Genomic DNA, 22,540 nt, shown 5'->3' with positions numbered 1-22,540 from the left:
TCTAGATTTACAGATCTGTCATGGATTCACACGGGGGCATGCTGAACACTGCAGAGGATCCATGGATCCTAGCGCTCCCCAAAGAAAACATTTTTGGGCAATTTCTTGCCCATGATGGGTCTTTCAGAGGTCCCTTGATCAGTCCCATAGGGTCAGGATACTTTTATCTTGACCCCTTATATTCTATGTATTCTTTATTCCTCCCATCCCCGGGAACCGTGTCCCAATTGATAAAGGGGTGGGGGCGACCTTTCTCTCAGGTTGCGGCCTGCCAATCACGCACTGCTGTTGACATGTGGATCTGTGGATCCACTGCAGTGAATCTGCGTCTTTAAATATACATAAATCTTTTTTCTTTAATAACTCCAAAACTACTGAACAAATTACAACAAAAGTTCTTTCTGGGCCAAAATCTAGCTTTCTGCCAAATTTGGTGTAATTCTGTTCAGCGGTTTGGGCTGTTGCGGTGTCTAAAATCCCTATGTGAAATTGCATGGAGAAAACGCGTTTTGGGACCCCTTTATTTCTTAGCCCCTGCTTGACTGGTCACCCTCAAACCGTCCAGACAGCAGCTGAAGTGAGTGGTGGACTAGTTTTGAAACTTTTGTGAAGATTCGTCAAATGGCGCCAAAGTTTAATAGGAAAACAAAAAATATATATAGGCACATATTTTCAAGGTTACGCAAACAATGAGACAGGCCAGATATAGAAGAGTAAAGGCTTTAGTTCTACTTTTATGTCTTGCCTTTCCCGGTTTTTGCTTCTCACAATCTGCAATCTGGTCACCCTATAGTCCTGCGATCTTTCCTATTGCTTAAACCGACTTTTGTATCCCTTTCTTCATCACCAAAGTCTGTCAAGCTGACTGGCTCAGGAAGGGAATTGAGCTATATGTGAAGTTTGCAAGCCACAGGATGCCTGGTCAGGTCACACATGATTAAGAATAATTGTGCGTGGTACTGACTTCAAATCTATGGCACTACTTGTTAGGCAGCAGGTTCTGTCTCTAAACATACTTGGATCAGTTTCAATTGTGTTAATATTATCAGAGTGTTTTAATGTCCAATTTCAGACTTAAATGTTTTAGCTTTACCTTTCACCACTGTATCTACATTAGCCCTCAAAACTTCAAACATCAAACCACTCGCCAACAAATCGTCTCTTGATGCTAAAAACTCAGACAAATACAGGCCTATTGCCAGTGAACCTTTGTTGGGCACACTCATTGTAAGAAAATAACTTCTGCTACTGCTACTGAACCATCACATCGAAACCCACAAACTCCCTGCCAGTGCCCAATTAAGTTTTTACTGATGCTGTGAATTAGAGTTGAACATCACTGCCAACTGGGAAAACCTCATGGTCAAATTGAGGTGAATAAAAGCAATATCTCTCATCCTACATGACCTGTAGGCATCATTTCAATTGGTTCATTATTCCTCTGAACTATGCTGCTGTGATACTACCAGGAATCATGCACGATCCAGGACAAGGCCTGGATCTCATCTTTCCTTTCAAATCAGGCCCAGGTAATCTCCACTCCATCTTTGAATTCTACAATGTGCCCACTAGCACAGTGTGTTTAAGTATCTGTACAGTTGCTCCTAGTTCATGACAAATCTTCCTCAGTCTTCTTCATAACCTGACTGAAACTGTTTATCTATATTGTTATGGGTATGCAGATTATCCTGAAATTAGAACTACAATCTCAGTTTTATTCTCTATGTTGGGACCTTGACACATCAGTGAATAACCAAAACACGCCTGAAGCTCAATGCCAGCAAGCACAAATACATTTGTGTATCCTCTCCTGTGGTTGACCCATTTTTCCTCTTTGTGGCTGATGTAATTTGCCCCTGGCTCCTTCCTCTGCCACAGTAAAATGCTTTTGAGTCATCCTGGATGCCAACCTTTCACTAGGACTCGCATGTCAACCACATCTTTAGGTCTTCCTTCCAATGCATGACTACACAAGCAGATATTTCTTTCTCTTTGTTTTCCTTCCCAGGTTTATGCCACCACTGTCAGAGTTATCATTCCTAAAGTATGTCAGTGTATTTCATCTTATTGCATTTGATTTGCATCCTGAACTTGCCAGCAAAGGTGTTGTTCCAGCTTCTACCCTGTGATCGTATACCACAGTCCTGCATTCTCTTCTCTGCCTTTTAATAGCCTGAAGAGTAAACCTCAAAGCTCATGTTGTACTGGTACAGAAAGCGCTTACAAATGATACACCTGAAGGTACACCCCAGGATTGAAATCTGAATCTCCAGTTTTAACTGCTGTCTTCTACCAAATTATCACCTCCGAGCTACATTTGGATAAAATTCCATCAACTGCATGAATCACATTATCACAAGGCACATGGCATAAAGTATCACTCTTAGGTAAAGGTTTGAACCATAGATCAACCACTCACATACCTGTTGCCAGCCAGGCTCATTCTCACATCTCATTCTAATTCTTACATATGTTCCAGTCAAAACATACATCCATTCAGTGCAGTTAAGCATGTGCCTGCCTGTGATTTAAAAGGCCATAAAGTTCAACCAAACGCACACTAAACTCAACACATCCTATGACTCAACACATTCCTCTGAACAACATTTTAGTCTATGTACCTTCACCAAATTTGAAAACCCAACCCAAGCCGCTGTACAGATGACAATGAGCTACTTTCTCATGATGACCATGGTTTTCTGCTTCAAGAATACACTCACCTCTAGGGCCACATTTAGGTATTTTCAACTACACCCAATTCTAGTATGAATCACTACTGTTTCATTCACTGCACCACAACTGCAGCACACTTCCGGGCATATATATAATGCCCTAGCGCCACCTTGCGCCATATTAACGTAATTGTTTTTTATGTTAATGTGGCCCAACAAGGCCGAAATCCTCACACCTTATTTACAGGGTGGTGCAATGCCTGCAGTACATGCACTCTGTAACCCCTTGTGCTACACTATGCCTGTGCCAGGAACAATATATGCAAAGGGAGTGTTCCCCCATTAGGGGAGCTGGAAAAATTATGATATTTCCTTGTGCCATTTTTTATGGGACTTTTAACGCCTGCTCAAGAGCGGACTTTAAAAGGGGGCTTCCATTCTTTAGAATGGGGTACTATGTACTCCTGCAGAGTACATCAATAGCGTTATGAAAAATGATGCTAATGCCCCCTACCCTGCATATTTTAAATACAACGCACACATAGTGGCGGTAGGGGAATGCTAAGGGGCGCAGGGAAAGTGGCACTACAGTTGTTGCAGCGCCACTTTCCATTAATCTGCCCCATCTGCTCTCACAAATGGTAGCAAAAAAGACACACACTTCAGACTAAGCTCTGCCTTGTCACACTTAAGCATGACTTGCCTTCTTCATACACTTCTTTTTTCAAAAGCCTTCTGCTCCTTTGGAACCTTTTGACAACCAGTCCTCTCACCTTATACATGCCGACTAGTGTGCCATGACCAAAGAACATTCTGTTTCCACACTTACATCATACACAATCTGAAAATAATTCATAGTCGACTGCCCCCTTAACATTGACAAATATTGGCTACTAAATGGCTCAGAAATGTGAATAAATTTATAGCACAGAAAAGAGGCAAAGCAGCAAAACAGCAGCAAAAGGTTCTCTAGCCGAAAGGAAACAAAAGGCAGATCTTGGTTATAATAAATACCTTGTTTGGGAAAATAAGCACATATGAAGAGGAATGGTGATAAGTACAGAAAGGGGAAAAGCAGATGCTGTTGGTATGATTGATTGATCATAAAAGAGCATAAAAACACAATATAAAACTAAACACATATTAAAAACACATAAAAAAATTCCAACTTATAACAAGCATTTGTAATGCAAAGGGGTTAGAGTTATTAGCATTGTAAACTCCTAACCGGGCTTTTCTTGCCACACTAATAGAAAGAAAAAAAACGAGCGCAATAGCGCTATGTAAAACGCAATGCGATCGTCCTGAAATTGAAAACCAAAAAAAACGAGCGTGCTTGCGCTATGTAAAACCCAGCGCAATCGCGCTGCATGGAAAATAAAAAGATAAAGTAGTGCAGAAACCAGGCTGAAAACATTGAGCCTCGTAAGTTTTTAGTAGTTGGCCAGTGCGCTCAAGGAGGGCTAAACACCGGAAAAGGCATGAAGTATGCATGCCTTTCACTAATGAAAGCAAGCAAATTTTAAAAGTCAAGATCATGAACCAATGAAAGTGAGAGGCATGACATGGGCAGAGCACTTGTGTGCTCGACAGTAAAAAGATAAAAACATATATAATCCTATATATTAAAAATTCATATCCGTGTGCCAAGCCAGCACACCCTTCAAAAATGAGAGAACAGCCAAAGCCAACACTTCAAAATTTAATAATTGTAAAAACAAAAAAGCTGGCTTTAACTGCTGGAAGCCCCTGACCTTCAGGCTAGGCAACAGAAACCTATGCCTTAAAAAGTCATAATAACTACAAAAAAAGTGCTCCAAAATCTGTGGCGAAAGACAATTACAAGGACAAACCTGTATCATATTTGGGTCATATTGACCCAGTGGGAAACATATGAGAGCATGGATGGAGCTCAGCCGAAACATTGTTAAGAGAGCTCTAGCCCTGGGCTCTGGGCCAGCCAACGTTTCAAAAGCAAGAGAAGACAAGTAACTGGTTTTGCAAGAGCATCATTTCCCCTCACTTCCTTTGCATGGGTCAAAATAAAATCCTAAATAGTTTCTCTGTCACTATTAATGATACACCGTGGCTCACTGAACATCTCTGGGCAGCCTAAAGACCGGGTGACAGAATGGAAATACCTTAGCCAGGGAATCTTAAGCCCGTACTCACACCCCATATAATCTTCTATAATGTCCTTGTTCAGGTCCGTAGCATCCCCACTCCACACAGATATTCATAACAGCAGTGGCGCTAACTTTAACTGGTCCTCTACAAAATCCAAGCCCAGATCTTCAAAGACAAAGAACATCAGGCTGGAAGGGCCCACCCCCAGGAGTCTTGTGCAAAAACGGTTCTCCTCAATTTGTATGGCTCTGCTGTTATTAACCCCTCAGACAGCGGCTCCTTACTTCAACACAGGGAGACACTTCATTCTATACTTGCAATAGCGATACAACTGGTTTACCTCCAACGGTGAGTGCAAATTTAAACAAAGCGCCACATACATCAATTTTGGAGAAAAGCCGCCAATTGCCACACTGGTCAAATGGGACGCCCAAGTAGGAAAATACGCCACCCTTTTTATGGCCTTACCCTTAATGGTTATGGGGCTAATTTTCGAATTCTGTTTCCCACACACCAAGTAATTAGCTCACCCATAAAATTTACAAATGAGTCAACCAACCCTCTAAGGCCATTTGCGGTACGGACCAGTAGAACTACGTCAACTGCATACAACAGAGAGGGAACAAAACTGGACTTAACTCTAGGCAAGTCTTTCCCCTTTATAGTCAAATTATAATTTAATCCATTGATATATAAAAGGAAAAGAATAGGGGCCAGTACACAGCCCTGTGTGACCCCACATGGGAGATTAAATGGTTCAGTTCATTCCCCCCTACTCCATACCTGACGGAGGCATTAACCCTCGCATGTAGTGGTCTTAGGAGGTCAACAAAGGGAGTAGGCATCCCAAGAGCTACAAGGTTGTGCCAAAGCTTGGACCTAACTACATGGTTAAAGGTGCAACTGAGGTCTATGAAGGCTAAGAAAAAGAGGCCCTGCTTAGCCACTCCATATTTACCAAACAATAAGTTCAAATTGAAGCACTGCTCCATGATGTCCTTTCCCTCCCTGAAACCGTACTGAACTGAGCACAGAATGTTTTTGGCACTAACCTAATCCTCAAGTCGCTGCAGAATAACACGCCCCAATATCTTTACAACAGAATTTAGCAGAGAAATCGTGCGATAGCACCTAGGATCTTGTCAATCCCCCTTTTTAAAGACAGGAACAATCACTGCGGTTTTCCATAAAGTGTGGATTCCACCCTGTGCAGCAGAATTTGGAACACTAGTTAACTCCGGGGCCCAAAGAGAAACCTCCTCTCGATAAAGGTCCATGGGTATCCCATTGGGACTAGGTGCTTTATTTGAGGGGCTAGCTAAAATGGCAGCGCGCACTTCTGAAACATCAAAACTGATGTGCAAGGGGAACAAATGGTCCTCTGCTTTGTTATTTCCCAGCCCTACCTCATTTAGGGCCAGATGTAGAAAGCTTTTTGCATGGTGCAAACTGCGAAAATCACAGTTTGCGCCATGTAAAAAGCCTTTTGCGATGCACATTCACAATTTGCGAGTCGGTACCGACTCGCAAATTGTGAATGCGACTCGCAAATAGAAAGGGGTGTTCCCTTCCTATTTGCGACTCGCATCACTATGCTAAATTGCTTTGTGACCGCGAATGCGGTCGCAAAGCAATTCACAGTTACCACCAGTGTCACACTGGTGGTAACCCATTCGCAAAAGGGAAGGGGTCCCCATGGGACCCCTTCCCCTTTGTGAATGTTGCCAATAAGGGTTTTTCAGAGCAGGCAGTGGTCCAATGGACCACTGCCTACTCTGAAAAACCGAAACCAAAAGGCTTCGTTATTTTTTTTATTTTGCAACTCCTTTTCCTTTAAGGAAAACGGGCTGCAAAATAAAAATAAAAAACTGCTTTATTTAAAAAGCAGTCACAGACATGGAGGTCTGCTGACTTCAGCAGGCCACCATCCCTGTGAATGGAGGGACTTGCTATGGGGTCTCAAAATGCGACCCACCTCATTAATATTAATGAGGTGGGTCTTTGCGACCCCATAGCAACTCGCAGTCGGTGTCTGAGACACCGTACTGCATCCGATTTTGCCAATCGGAAATTGCGAGTCGCACCAATTTGCAATTTCCAATTCGCAAAATTGGAAATTGCTACATCTGGCCCTTAGTGCATAGACCCTCCGAAAAAGGGACACCCACCTCTTGGGAGAAATAGAGGAGCCAAACAAAGCTGCTTCCCATAGACAATGCGCCAAAAACCCCTAGAATCCCCCAGTTTGCAGGTCGATATTATTTGCTCCCAGGAAGCTTCTTTTAATTCTAATTTTAATTTCCTTTCCGGACAGCCTCTTTGTATGCCCTCCTTGCTATTACGATGTCCTCCTGATTGCGACGGTTTGAATTTAAAGCCTGCCGAAGCTGCCTATTAGCCACCTTGGGGGCCCTATTGAACCAACCCATATGCATAGGTCTGCTCTAACAAGACATTTCCCTCGTAATATTATTTACTGAAGTATTGAGATCACAAAAAGCTTGCAACACTAGTGAGGGCGATGGATCAACAGAGAGTAAAGTTTCAGAGATAATGGTTGTGTTGAACTTTACCACTAATTCCATCAATCTCGGAATCGGGAAACTACGCCACCTTACCCTCAATCCCTTATCCTGTGAGGAAAGGTCCCTTAGGCCCGGTAACCCTTTTGGGCTATTACTAATAGGGAGGGCCAGCCTTACAGCAATGGGGTTATGGTTGCAATATCACAACTGAAGGACGTGCCCCTAACTGGAAATACCTATTGAAGACCAAGAAGCAAATAGGTAGTCAATAGTAGACCCCTTCCCCCCAGAGAAAGAAAGATGGTTCAAGGAACCTGCCCCTTTGGAGACCAAGTTATATAGTCTGCATCACCCAGAGCCTTCCATAGCTTTCTCCCCCTATAATCAGAGGATAGGGAGCATAGCGGCAGCTATTCCCCTGAAAAAGGGTTACTAGAAACTTGATTGAGGCCCAACTTTGCATTGATATCTGTACCTAGGACAACATTAAAACACTTGAGTGGGCTAAGTGATCTGGCCTCAAGAGTCAATAGAACTTGAAAAACAACCTCAATCGGACACCTGGGATCCCTGACTGAGCTACAGCAAAACAAGTGAAACTCTCTGGTAACTACCACCCAGAGAATCTGGATCCCAGTGTGGTTAAAAGGAACTGGAATAATTTGAAGGTTTGTGCAATGCAAACCATTACAGCCAAGTCCCCACGAGCTCTACCACCAGTAACAGGTGTCACTGTGACATGACGGCGTTCATATCCCTCCCATGTAAACCTTTCTTGGCTCCAGGTCTCTTGCAGCATAACCACATCAAATTTTGTGACCAGGTTAAGTCATTCTACGTCCTGACACTTAGACATTACCCCGGCTATATTCCAACAAAGAATCTTCAGAAATGAGTCAAAGGATTGCTCTAGCCCATCCTCCTTCATCAACCGCAGGGGAACAAGTGATAAGGACCCACTCCCTATGGATTCAGGGGACTCAATATCAGGGACCTGTAGTCAATCAATCGTATCCAATGTTGGCACAGGGAGGAATCTATTGGATAGCGCCACCTGGGAGCACTCTAAGGGGCATATTTATACTCCGTTTGCGCCGAATTAGCGTCGTTTTTTTCGAGGCAAATTCGGCGCAAAACTAACGCCATATTTATACTTTGGCGTTAGACGCGTCTAGCGCCAAAGTATGAGGAAAGAGCGTCATTTTTTTGCGTGAACGCCTTCCTTGCGTTAATGAGATGCAAGGTAGGCGTTCCCGTCCAAAAAAATGACTGCAACACAAATGCGTCGTATTTATACTCCCGGGCAAAAATCACGCCCGGGAGTAGGCGGGGCAAAAAACCCCGCATTTGCGCCTCTTTTTAACGCCTGGGTCAGGGCAGGCGTTAAGGGACCTGTGGGCTCAAAATGAGCCCACAGCTGCCCTCCCATGCCCCCAGGGACCACCCATGCCACCCTTGCCCACCCCAGGAGGACACCCAAGGATGGAGGGACCCATCCCAGGGACATTCAGGTAAGTTCAGGTAAGTATAAATTTTTATTTTTTTTATATTTTTTTTTGGCATAGGGGGGCCTGATTTGTGCCCCCCTACATGCCTCAATGCCCAATGACCATGCCCAGGGGACATAAGTCCCCTGGGCATGGCCATTGGGCAAGGGGGCATGACTCCTGTCTTTACTAAGACAGGAGTCATGTAAATGGCGTCTGGGCGTCGTTAAAAATGGCGCAAATCGGGTGGAGGCGATTTTTTAGCGTTAACCTGACTTGCACCATTTTTAAGACGCCCTAACGCCATTTTCCCCAACGCCGGCGCTGCCTGGTGTACGTGGTTTTTTTCCACGCACACCAGGCAGCGCCGGTCTGCTAGCGCCAGCTAACGCCATTCAATAAATACGGCGCCCGCATGGCGCTTCAGAATGGCGTTAGCCGGCGCTAAACTTTTTGACGCTAAACTGCGTTAGCGCAGTTTAGCGTCAAAAAGTATAAATACGGGCCTAAGTGCTGCGCACTCCCAGAATCTTGAACTTGGGCCTGGGACACTAGTGCCTATAAAAGTAGCCAAGTGGGTGGATTCTAACTCCCAAGCCTCTACCAGGGGGCACTTTAAAGCGCCAAACATGGCGTCTAGCAAGTGAGGGTATTTTACAATTTATCATTATACAATCCCCGTCTATAGTGTTCTTCGCTGGGCACACCCATGGGCCCATCCATCTCACCCTCTTTACAAACAAGATGTCCCGGTATTCCCTTATATTAAAGACCGTATATTGGACCAGCAGATGTATAACCTTGTTCTTTAGCTGAGTGGTGGATTCCCTGCTATCATCTGAAATGCAAGGGACCCCCGTTAAGATTGCCACATAGGGGCCAGAGCCCGGGGGCAGGTTTAAAGTGGGTAACTCCTTGCCCATCTTTGACCCTTCCCATCGCTCTCCACGAGGCTCTCCATTGGTCTGAACATCCGACAGCCCTTGTTCTTTGCAGTTTACAGGCTGAGTTACTATCCGGGGGGCCCTCGGCTGGCACAACAGGATGCACAACTGCCAATGTTTTCCTGGGAGCCAACTACAGGCAGGGCAACAGTTTGATAGGCGGGAGGCTCAAAACAAGAGCTGCAGCAACTCGCTGCAGGGATAGGGCTTGGTACACTAGCAGCAGAGGCAATGGATGGTAAACCACTTATATCCTTACCAGTTTGGATGGTGGGAATAGAATTTGACAGGGCCACAATGGTAGTTTCTAAGCTGGTCAGTCTCTCTGGCAATGGAGACCGACTTTGTGCAATAAGATCTTTAAACTTAGTAGCAAGCCGATCCCAATCTGAAAGAACAAGGTCCCCTAAGCCTGGTGCGACCTTAGGGGAATCCAAATTACACACAGGGAAAGTTTGGCACATTGTATTAGCCATTCGCCTGTCCTGGCGGTTTTTCTTGGCTTGGGATAGGCAGACACTGTTATTATGTGCATCAGGTGAATTGCAATCAGGCATCTGGTTCTGGACCAAAAGAGTCGAACTGGGGGTAGTAGAAACTCCAACCCAATTTATGTGGACTTGAGTGGCATTCTCCCCTGGTAGAGCTGCTTTTGGGACCAGCAGGGTTCTAGGGCCATCTTCTATTTCAAAAGAGTGCCAGCGCTCCACCAGATCGATGTCCTTTGAGATCACTCAGACCGCACGGGCTAGGAAAGAGTCTAGAGTAGTGGCTGTCGGGGCCCTAGGAGCAGTCTTCAGCACTCCCCAGCTTTCGTTTCCCCATCATGCTTTGGGATGTTCCTTTGGACACACGTTCTTGTAGGGGGACACACAAATAGTAACATACCGTCCTAGCTCCTAATCAATCAGTACAAACAAGACAGCAGGAACAAGACACCCAAACCAAGCTGAAGGCTTACCCAGAACTGGTCCCAGGGCAAAAAAAAGGGGGTGGGCCCAGCCGAGCCACTACCAGGCGATGGTGAACGAAGACGGGCCCGGTCTTGCCCTGGGCAAGCACCTTGGCGCGTCCAACACTGCAGGAGACCCGGTCGGCTTTTATGTGCGCCTCCAGGCGCGATAATGACGTTGGCGTTCCTTCTACCGCTGCCCCTGGAAGTCCATGTAACCCGTAATGCCCCCGCTCAGTGACAGAGGGTCCTGCAGCAGAGCATTGGTCTGAGATGAATACGTAGTTTGCTAAATGGCATTGCTTTTTAGGAACATTTGCCAGTGACGGGATGATGGGCCACGAGACAGATGGGGCTGCACGCAGATTTGGTAAAATAACTGTATTGACTGTACTTACAGATTATGATGTTCTCCAGACGGAAACCAGATACTGAAGCGTAGGGGATGGGGCATTCATGTGGTAATGGGGGCAAGTTCTAAACTATGCATTTCTCTCTTCTATGATGATGCTCAAAGTGATGGCTCAGGAAAGGAGGCATGCAGCCTGCCCTATACAAGCCTGGTTTCTGAAATTTTCTATAAACTATGAGTCTCCCAGATAGAGAATCTGAAAATAATCCAATGGGATACTATCCCCTCCTCCTCAGTCAAAGGACTCTCCTCCCGTTTTCCCCCTCATATTGTCCCTGCACACTGTTGCCCTTCTAGGCCAAGTAACGTCCCCCTCTTTCTTTGAAACCTCACCCAACCAGTACCCATTTGTAATGTAAAACGTATGCAATAATTTCTAGATTTATATTCTGTTTGTTGTGTTAATTCTACAGGAAGCTTAAGGTGTTGACCTGAGTACAGTAAAGGTTCACATGCACATGTTGCTGCAAACTTGGCATCCTGCATATGCATGTTTATGTCACAGAGTGGGCAGTGTAAGGCTGGTAAAGTTCAAATTCCCAAGGGCTGATGCATTGAAACTTATGTCATGATAAGCAGAACTCTCATGTACCTACATTTCCCTCTCTAAGTGGTAGTACGTAATGTCCTGTAAAAATTCTTATACCATTTTTTTGAACAACCAAATGCCTAATAAAAGCGTAAGATTGTGTTCTAGTCCTAGCTATGCTGATGACATCTTTTTTTTCCAACAAAGTGTCAAGTTTTATGCTTTTACAAAGGACAAATATTGCCACTAAGGCAGCAAGTCTGTGGCTTTCTCTGTGAGACCAAAGATTGGTGTAGTCCTACGTCTCAAGGACCCAAAAAAAGAGGCAAAGCTTAAGTACCTGGTGAAAGAGGCAGCTACTTACTGCAGTAAGGTATCCCCACAATCATGTGGCATTTCCCAATTTGCAATGAGTTACAGGAATGATGCAACTGGTTTGCATAAATGTGTCAATATGTGGAGCATACTGGACTCTTGCAGCCATAATCATGAAAAGTCAGTGTTATGCAGAACAAAATTAGTCTATCCCACTGTTTCTAAGCACTTGCAAACAGCAGCTTTTGTTACCCAAATATGAAACTCAATTTACCTACTTCAAAATGTTATGATTCTGAGTCTACCTTGAGTGGTAAAACTCCAGAACATTGCAGTCATCAGCACAGAAGTTTCAGCATACTAAGCTACTCTCCTGACATCAGTATAACATGAGGTGGATACTAGATTGGAATTTGGAGGCGGAAGACAGGTCAGGTTAATTGGATATTAAGGCATTTTATTTTAATCTGCTAAACCAAATGGTTGTGGTGGTGCTGGATATATTTGACCAAGCATTAGAGTCCCTCTGTATATATTTTCTACAATAAATTATGACTTTTATATCCTGGTGGAAGTGCCTCATGAAGCAATGGTACCAAGTCATCTCCCAGACATGTTTCAGTAATGCGAAATGGGTCTGAACCTGAATCATGTGATCACTGTTAGACCTGGCATTCTTGACGTGGTCTCCCCTGTTTTTTTTGCCTCCTTTTCCCATGTTTTGACTGGGTGCTTGACTCTTCTTTTGCTGGTTTTGTTACTCTGGGCATTTTACCACTGCTGACCAGTGCTAAAGTGCAAGTGTTCCCTGTGTAAAATGTATGTGTAATTGGCTTTTCCATGATTGGCACATTTGATTTACTAGTAAGTCTCTAGTAAAGTGGACTAAAGGTGCCCAGGGCCTGTAAATCAAATGCTACTAGTGGGCCTGCAGCACTGGTTGTGCCAGCCACATGAGTAGCCATGTAAACAGGGCTAAACCTGCCACTGCAGTGGCTGTATGTACAGGTTTAACCTGCCATTTCGACCTGGCAAGTGCACCCTCTTGCCAGGCCCAAACCGTCCCTTTTTATACCTGTAAGGCACCCCTAAGGTAGGCCCTGGGTACCCCCATGGGCAGGGTGCAGTGTATGTTAAAGGTGAGACATGTCCTGATGTGTTTTACATGTCCTAACAGTGAAATACTGCCAAATTCGGATTTCACTGTTGCAAGGCCTATCACTCTCATAGGTTAACACAGGGGCTGCCTTTAAATAACTTTTAAGTTCAGTTTTCCTTTGGGGGCAAATAGACATATGGAGTTTGGTGTCTCTGAACTCAATTAAAAAAGACTACTTTTGGTAAAGTTGGTTTTTAAATTGTCAGTTTGAAAATGCCACTTTTAGAAAGTGGCCATTTTCTTGCTGAAACCATTCAGACTGACAGTTAGGCTGTTTGTGCATCTCCAGTAGACAGTGACACAAAGGGAGCTGGGGTGTATCCTGCATGTCCTGATGGACCATCTGGGCTAGAATGGAGGGAGGAGTGGTCACTTACACTTGAAAGGACTGTGTCTGACCTGACACAATGCAGTCTCCAACCCCCTGGTGTGAGTCTGGCGCCAGACCTGGGGAAGGCAGGATCTTTTGTACAACAGAGACTTTCCTTTGAAGTTTGCCTACTTCAAAGGCAGAAAGGGGTATAAGTAGTGGACCCAAAACCCCAGATTTTCAGATTACTTCTGGAACCAAGGGGAACCTCTGCCAAGGAGAAGAGCTGTAGAGCTGGAGGAGGAGTACGGCCTTTTTGCCTGTGACTGTGCTTTGCAGGGTTGGTTGCCCAGCAGTTTCTACATCTGCCTTATAGAGGACAAAGATTGGACTGAGCTTGCCTCCTGTTTTGAAGTCTCAGGGCCACTAATGACTTCCTCTGCCAGCAGTTGGCCGCTCTGCTGAGACTCCTGCCCTACCAAGAGGTGCCCTATCCAGTCTCTCGACCCTTGAGAGGTGAAGCTGGTAGAACAAGGACTAAAATTCACGCACAGGACGATGTGCAGGGGAAATTTCGATGCACCACCTGTAACATGGCTGTAAAAATGACGCGCCACCTGCCTCACGGCTGAAATCGACACACCACCGGCATCGCGGCTTGGAAATCGACACATCACCTGCATTACAGCTGGAGAAATGAAGCAACAACCGATTGCGGCTGCTGAAAACAACGCAAACTCCATGCAGCACGGTTTTCCATCACCGTGCGGACGGATTTCTCACGCATCATCGCTGAGCGTCAAAATCAACGTAAACCTGCGCGGACCCGAGGTGCAGCGTCTGGAAAATGACGCATGGCCTCACTTGTGAGTGAGAAAACTACTCATCGCTGACTTTTTTGACGCATGCTCGACCAGGTGGCTTTATTTTTAACGCAAACCAGGTACATTGTGTAACAACAACGTTTTTTTTCTATGGAGTAAGAGTCTATCATTTTGAAAATTAATAACTTTACTTGTGCATGTTGGGTTTTTGTCGTTTCAGTCTCATTTGATTTAGATAAATATTGCCTATTTTTCTAAACTGGTGTGGTGTCCATTTTGTAGTGTTATCACTGTATTACTGTGTGTTTTGGTACAAATACTTTACACACTGCCTTTGAGATAAGCCTAACTACTTGTGCCAAGCTACCAGGGAGGTGAGCAGGGGTTGTCTTAGAAGTGTAACTCCCTTACCCCAACTAGAGTGAGGGCCCCTGCTTGGACAGAGTGCAAACTGACTGACAACCAGAGACCCCATTTCTAACAATCATCATACAGTTTAGGTGTGAGTGTTGGTGTGAGGGGAGTTGCTGTGGAGGAGGGTTGAGGTAGCTTTTGATTTAAAAGCAGCAGTAGCATGAAGTGGTGGGGATGGTCGCTAGGTTTTATAGGGTGTTGTGGTATGTAATGTTCTTAAACATGAGGGTGCAGAGGTTGTTGTATTGCATTCAGTGTTATCAGAGAATTCCTTTCTCTGCTCAAGGAGAACTACAAGAGATTGAATCGGGTTTGTTTGGTGAAGATAATGTACTGCATTTTCTTTACAGGTATTAGAGTTGTAGTAGTTGTATTTTGCATAATTGCTCTGTTTGGTACTAATTTGTTGTACTGAAGCATGGGAGAAGAAAAATGTTCAAATAATGATCTCCCGCCATAATCTACTACCTTACATTATCAGCATTACTTGGAACTGATTTTGTCCTTGTTCAATAGTCAATAACGTGTAGTAATCACACCTCTAGTCAATGCTGCATGCACTCACCTGCTTTAAACAGCACACCATGTTAGTCACCCTTTTACTCTGTTCTACATAGTAAGCAATATGTGTCAATACTGTACAGTAATTAAGCTCCCAACTATTGTTGTAGTGCAGCCTCCCTATTATTGTGCAGAAGAACGCTCAAAGGTTCAGCACAGTACAGTATTCATCCACAACTGTACAGTAACCCGGCCCTCTGTGCATTTAAGCTGCTAGCGTTGAGTAGACACTCACTTTAACCAGTACGGTTGAGTGACTTTTAAGTGTATGTCAAGCAGCATACCAGTGATTCCAAAATGCACTGAAATAAATATGTAGATGATTATTCCCATCAACCAGTATTCACAGCAACACATTGGGCTGATCAGCTGGAGATGAACACTATTTACCATATTACTCTCTATGGAAGTCCAATTAAGCAGTCATATCTAGTGTGCTTCATGAAGCAGCCCATCAGCGAGTGCATACATGTCAACATTCGCTGAACATAAAGAGGTTGGAAGTTCCATGTTTTAAAACAGCATATCAGCCAGTGACTAGTACCATAATTCGATCACTCGTCCGCCCTATCCAACACTGCACAGCAGTAATAAAACTATGGACCTGCATCATGCACTATAAATTCCATCAGCCTGAGTTATTCAGTAGTCATTCCATCAGCCTCCCAGTGCATTATTCATCTGATAAGCCAGTGTTATTTCATGTGTATCTCAAGAGTCAGGTCTGTGCAGTAGTTTCTGCGAATTGTCTATGGTTCCACACCACTCTTTTTTTTACAAAATACATTATTAAACACTTTCCTGTGATTGAATGTTCCACAGCAACTCCTGGTGCCACATCTCCACCACCAGAGTCTGGGGGTGGGGGTCATGCTTTTTTGTGCTAGCCTCAGGACTTGGGATCACCCTTCACCTTCCTTATAGGAAACACATAACCTAGGTCTTTTTTACTAACTGATTAAATCTTAGCTCTTTTCACAAATAAACAGCTGTCCAAGGGATGGCTTTATTTATAGTTTAGTGGATTTACAATGCACATACCACTGTACACATAGAGCGGGCGGGATATGCCAACTTTAGGCAGATGTTCTGCTTATCCAAAGCTTAAAATAACGCACTTACAGTTGCTGTTTGTCCTTTGGTGTGTAAGCAGGCTCTACCAACTGCAAGTAGCATAACAGCACATGGCACATCATTTACCAGCGAGGTGCAGACATGATTGCATACGAAGGTGCAATAACCCATTCTTGGATACCTATTTATTTAGATATTTTAGGCACTGACAAGTCAGCCTTGAAACATTTTAGACCATTTTGGGTAATTACAACCATACAAAAAAAATAAAACACAACTGAGTAGCTGGGAAAATATAGACAGTCACAGCAAACTATGTGGCGTATCCTGTATGTAGGCAGTGCACTGAGCTGAAGGCATTCATCGACATGCATACAGCTACTCTCCGATTGACACAAATTCATTTATTGTGACTATACGTCAAGACCTGTCTAATCTGCCTGTGTTTGTGTGTTCCTACAAAGCTTAGCTAATGTGTTTTTTTAACCTGTGGCTGCTACCTGATACCATGATCTGGTGGGGTACTGGAGCTTCACTTGAGAAGAGTGGAAATCTATAGGAAGGGGAAAAACATTGACATTGTAGCAAATTGGTCCTATTCTTTGGGTCTTTGGAGATAGGAGTAATAAATATTTGCAACTGGGAATTGATTTATCAATCAAATGATTTATGAGTGGCGTAAAAAGGGCAAGGGTAAAGAAATTATTGGAGCGGGTAGGTAAAGGATCTGCAGGGCCAGGGAACTGGAATGGGCAGTAGAGCCAGGGCCTGCTCTTATAAATATGTAGTCAGTAAGTACAGGGATGCAGTTTCCAAAGATAAGTAAAATATCCCTATGTTTGGAGAAGAGGTCTGTAATGTTAAAAATTGACTCTATCCATAACAGAAGTTAAGGTGTCAGCGTGGAAATTCGACTTAGAGGGGAAGGAAATCAGCCTGAAGAGAGAGTGAAGAGAAGGAGTAATCTATAGAGATAAAGCAGGGGTCTGCTAAGTTACAGAAGCGAGAGGGGCTACTGGGCCCCCTGAAGGCGCTCCAGTGTCTTGTGAGCACTGGCCCTGTATGCATGATTGTAACTTTCCTCCATATATTTTAGGTCAACATAAGTGTCGGGATTGTGTCATAATAGTTGAATCCTGCTGCATTGCTACTGTCCAAATGGATTGAGCTTCCATGCAGCAGAGTGGGAACTTAGGCCCTGATTTATACTTTTTGGTGCAAAACTGACCGGCCTGCACCATTTCTGTGCACCAACCGGGCACCATATTTATGGAATGGTGCAAGCCGGTGCAAAGGGTAGGCTAGCGTCAATAAAAATAACATTAGTCGGGTGGAGCTGGCTGTATGGAAGAAGGTGATTTTGCACCAAAAAATGACGTTAGGCAGGTTAGAGTAAAAAAAAAAAAAAAAAGACTCTAACCAGATTAGTGTCATTTTATGGCGCTAAACCTACCATGCCACATGACTCCTGCCTTTAAAAAAGCAGGAGTCATGCCCACCACCCCAATGGCCAGCACAGGGGACAAGGGTCCCTTGGGCATGGCCATTGCACCCTGTGCCATGTATGGGGGCCCATTTCAGGGGCCCCTATGGCACTTTAAAAAATCTAATTAAATACCTACCTGTACTTCCCTGGGATGGGGTCCCCCATCCTCCGCAGTCCCTCTTGTGTGAGTCGGGGTGTGCCTAGGGCCTGGGGAGGGCACCTATGGGCTTATTCCATGGTGTTCCACCATGGAAATAGGCTCACAGGTCCCCTAATGCATGCCCTGACTAAGGCATTAACAAATGGGGCAAAGCAAGCTTTGCACCATTTTTTGACATCTTCTCCCGCCCGTGCACCATTTTTGCATGGGAGTATAAATATGGCGTTAAGGCCATAGAGTCATTTTTTGCACGGGAACGCTTACCTTTCATCTCATTAAGGCAAGGTAGGTTTCCAAGTCCAAAAAATTACCTTAACTATACATTTGGCGATAGACGAGTCTAGCGCAAAAGTATAAATATGGAGTTAGTTTTGCACCAAATTAGAGTTAAAAAAATGACGCTAATTCGGTGCAAACAGAGTATAAATATGTAAATATGCCCCTTAGTGTCTCATGTGAAGACAGTCCAGCTCACATGACAGAAAGCCTTCACACACCTGGGCAGAGCTCGTTCTACAACCTCTTTGTGTACTGACATCCAGACAGCAATTCTGAACTCCAACCGGTCCATCAGAAGCTTGTATGTAGAGCAACTTGTTTAACTTTGCTTCGTGTGAAATTCCTAACATGGGTGTCGATGTGTCAAGTTAAATGAGGTTCTTGAGTCTCTATATTGTACTGTATGCACTTTCATGACGTCTTCTTTTAAGAAAATAGTGTTAAGAGCATTTCAAATACGCCCCAGCTAGAACTCATTAATGGTTATAGGTTGTCATTGAGTCTTAAGAAAGAAGATACACAAAAGCACCTTAAATACTAAATGGTTTAACTACAGAGGGAAGGAACATTTTATTTTACGAGGATCATACCAATAGATTGGAAACATGCATTGACTATCGAGGGCCATTGAAGACAGACTGGTGTAGATGTACGTGTATTCTGAGAACTCACTATATGAGAGACTTGATCTCATGTTTTATCAATATGCAGAATGCTACCTGTATACGATGACAGATCTGCTCTTATGTCCTGCACACATTAGTATTTTGCCTAATGTTTTCATTTTTTCACTAATAATAATAATTAATTCACCATACTGAGGATTATGCTATATTAATGATGGAGAATTGTGTCTAATGTGGTTCTTAAGAAACGGTTTGTTGCCATAACTAAAGATTGTAGAATTTCAACATGACATTTATTAGAGTATTACATCTAAATGCATAAAATGATAGGTTTGCGTCCTTGAATGGATGCTGTAATACTTGTAAGGTACCTGTACATCCCACAAATGTTGCTGGTGATAGTTGTATCACACAGAATGACCTTGCAGCACTATTGTGTCTGGGGATGCCTCAGTATGCGATTCTGTGCTTCCCATCGAAGACTGGATGCTGAACTATCCTGTGTTAATGTATTTGGGTATTGCACTCACGTCCAACTCTGGTTGGGTGGAGGTGTCATGGCCTCTTGTGTGTTGTGGGCAACAACATTTGTTATCACGTGTCACTGTATAATGAAATACGCACCAATAGTTCTTGTAGTAGTTACCAACACAGGTGCTGCCACTCGTACATTGAGGAGTTGTGTCTCATACCATACAGTCTTTTTTTTACCAAACTGCTAATGTAATTAAATATGTACATTTTCCAAGGCTCACTTAAAGATTGTTTCAACAAGCTAGTTTCTGGAGATTGGATTTGACACAGAGTGTTACTATGGCCCCAACTCTCATGAGGTCCTATTAGAGATCGCATTGCATAATAATCCCTCAGATTCTGCTTCCAGTAGACCATTTTCATTCACCTTTCCACACACGTGCAGTAAATTAGCATGGACTGCAGTGAGCACATGCACAAATGTTCTGCCACTGAATGTTAATTAGGGTCCCTTAAATAAACGTTTAAGGGCATTTCAATGTAAATCTGCAGTCTGCAAACTGGTACTGCAAGAATCAGATTTTTTTCTGTGCAAATTCTAGGAAATCTCTGTCTCTCAACAGCAGTCTAGAAGGGGCCCGTCTTACTAGGGCAAAATAGTTCTTTACCCACAGTAAAAATGCCACAGAGTGATCAATTTGGTGTTGGGTTTCGTGACAGGTAGACAGACAGCACATTTGCTACAAGGTGCTGCAACATGCAATTTCAGAAAACATCGTAACTGTACAGAGGGGCATATTTATTCTCCGTTTGCGCCGAATTAGCATCGTTTTTTTCGACGCAAATTCGGCGCAAAACTAACGCCATATTTATACTTTGGCGTTAGACGCGTCTAGCGCCAAAGTATGGGCAAATAGCGTCATTTTTTTGCGTGAACGCCTTCCTTGCGTTAATGAGATGCAAGGAAGGCGTTCCCGTCTAAAAAAATGACGGCGACGCAAATGCGTCGTATTTATACTCCCGGGCAAAAATCACGCCCGGGAGTGGTCGGGTCAAAAAACCCCGCATTTGTGCCACTTTTTAACGCCTGGGTCAGGGTAGGCGTTAAGGGGCCTGTGGGCTCAAAATGAGCCCACAGGTGCCCTCCCCTGCCCCCAGGTACCCCCCCTGCCACCCTTGCCCACCCCAGGAGGACACCCAAGGATGGAGGGACCCATCCCAGGGACATTCAGGTAAGTTCAGGTAAGTATACATTTTTTTTTTTTTTTTTTTTGGGTGGCATAGGGGGGCCTTATTTGTGCCCCCCTACATGCCACTATGCCCAATGACCATGCCCAGGGGACATAAGTCCCCTGGGCATGGCCATTGGGCAAGGGGGCATGACTCCTGTCTTTACTAAGACAGGAGTCATGTAAATGGCGTCTGGGCGTCGTTAAAAATGGCGCAAATCGGGTTAAGACGATTTTTTAGCGTCAACCTGACTTGCGCCATTTTTAAGACGCCCTAACGCCATTTTTCCCTACGCCGGCGCTGCCTGGTGTACGTGGTTTTTTTCCACGCACACCAGGCAGCGCCGGTCTGCTTGCGCCGGCTAACGCCATTCAATAAATACGGCGCCCGCATGGCGCTTCAGAATGGCATTAGACGGCGCTAAATTTATTGACGCTAAACTGCGTTAGCGCAGTTTAGCGTCAAAACGTATAAATATGGGCCAGAGTGTTGCTGTATATGAGAGTAAAAGGTGCACACCTTCTGTTTGCTTTCCTCAGTCCCAAAGTGTCACACAGCAACAGATCTGCTAATAGCGCTCCTTACACAGCCTGGAAATGTTTGATTTGGTAGATAAGATCAGGAGAGGCTCGGATCCTCATGTAAATCACACCCACGGTGTAGATAGTACAACATTTGAACAAGAGCTGTAAAATGGCTGGATCATCTAGGATGGCATCACATGTACATCAATAATAGAAAAGGAACTATGCTAACACTCCAGGATTATCTTTCTCCCCTTGTTATTGAAAAAACGCTTGCCTTTTCTGTGTCCCTGCATTCACCGTGCTCACCCAGGTACCCAATTCAGAGCCAGACTGAGGCCTGTTCCCTCTTCAAAGCTTCCGCTTTACCTTTCCTCAACGAGTTTGTGGCTGCAACCTCTGTTATCTCTCATCTATCTAACCAGCAGACTGAAAGGCATAGGGGTGGAAGGCGTCTTTCTAAATTGGGTTAAATCTTTTTTGTCAGGTAGACATCAAGCAATTTCACTTCCTCCCTTCTGGTCAGAGTTCAAGAAAATTGTACATGGGGGTACCCCAATGATCTGCCTTATGCCCTGGTCTTTTCAGTGTGTACATATGCCCATTGCTGACCCTGATAAAAAAACATATGGGATCTCGTTTGTAAATTATGTGGACGACACCCAGCTAATCTTGTCCCTAGATAATTATAGCATGACCAAGGTAAACTACATACCTGTCTAACAGAGAAGGCAAATTGGCTCAAGAGGAACACATTAACATTCAATTGTGTTGCTCTCCTTCTAAAGTGCCGTACTCGATCCTGAGTAACTTTTGGCCCAGACCAGCCCTAAGAACCTTAATACAGCTCAGACAGTTTCGAAAATCTGGGGTATTTATGTATGAGAAATTATCCATGGAAACCCATTTCAATAAAACAGCTGCTATTTGCTATGGACTGGTGAAAAACGTTAAAACAATTGTTCCATTACTACCACAGCAAGCAGAAATTATTATTATATGTCGCAGAATGAGGAAGGTTTTGTGCGTTTCAGGCGGTTTGCTAGCGCCATGATACCTGTTAGGTGAACAATGCGCCTTACAAATGCTTGCTAATAAATAATAATAATAACCATGTCTCATACAGTTGTGCCTGCGTTTATAGGAGATTCAGCTTCGCACATAAGTATGGCAAGACTTCCACTTCTTGCATGAGATACTACAGTATCCTATGAGATCTGTCAACCAATTTTGGTCCAGTTGCTTTAACAAAAAAAAACTTGCCTGCCACAGTCTTTGCTGGGCTTTGCATTTTACTCCTGATGTAAAGACTTCCCAAGACTCAGGCAGAACACTGGCACTCAAAAATTGGGACTTACCCGCAACTTCAGTGTCCCTGGAACGCTCCAGCACCACGACAGTTTGTTACACAGATACCTGTTGGAAAGCAAGAGAAGTTATTTTGCAAGTTAGATGC

General features: G+C 44.1%; 1 long non-coding RNA gene across 1 annotated transcript in view; it reads right to left on the bottom strand.

The window, feature by feature from the left end:
* The window catches only part of LOC138250309 (uncharacterized), a 181,131-nt gene that overhangs the window by 4,379 nt on the left and 154,212 nt on the right, over positions 1-22,540 (bottom strand). Inside the window, exon 3 of the long non-coding RNA XR_011194930.1 lies at positions 22,443-22,500. This is a non-coding gene — a long non-coding RNA (uncharacterized lncRNA). The remainder of the gene's footprint in view (positions 1-22,442; positions 22,501-22,540) is intronic.

This window comes from Pleurodeles waltl, chromosome 8 (genome assembly GCF_031143425.1).
Source record: "Pleurodeles waltl isolate 20211129_DDA chromosome 8, aPleWal1.hap1.20221129, whole genome shotgun sequence".
Taxonomy (NCBI): domain Eukaryota; kingdom Metazoa; phylum Chordata; class Amphibia; order Caudata; family Salamandridae; genus Pleurodeles; species Pleurodeles waltl.
Note: the sequence above shows the minus strand (reverse complement) of the source record. Positions and strands in the feature narration are given on the sequence as shown.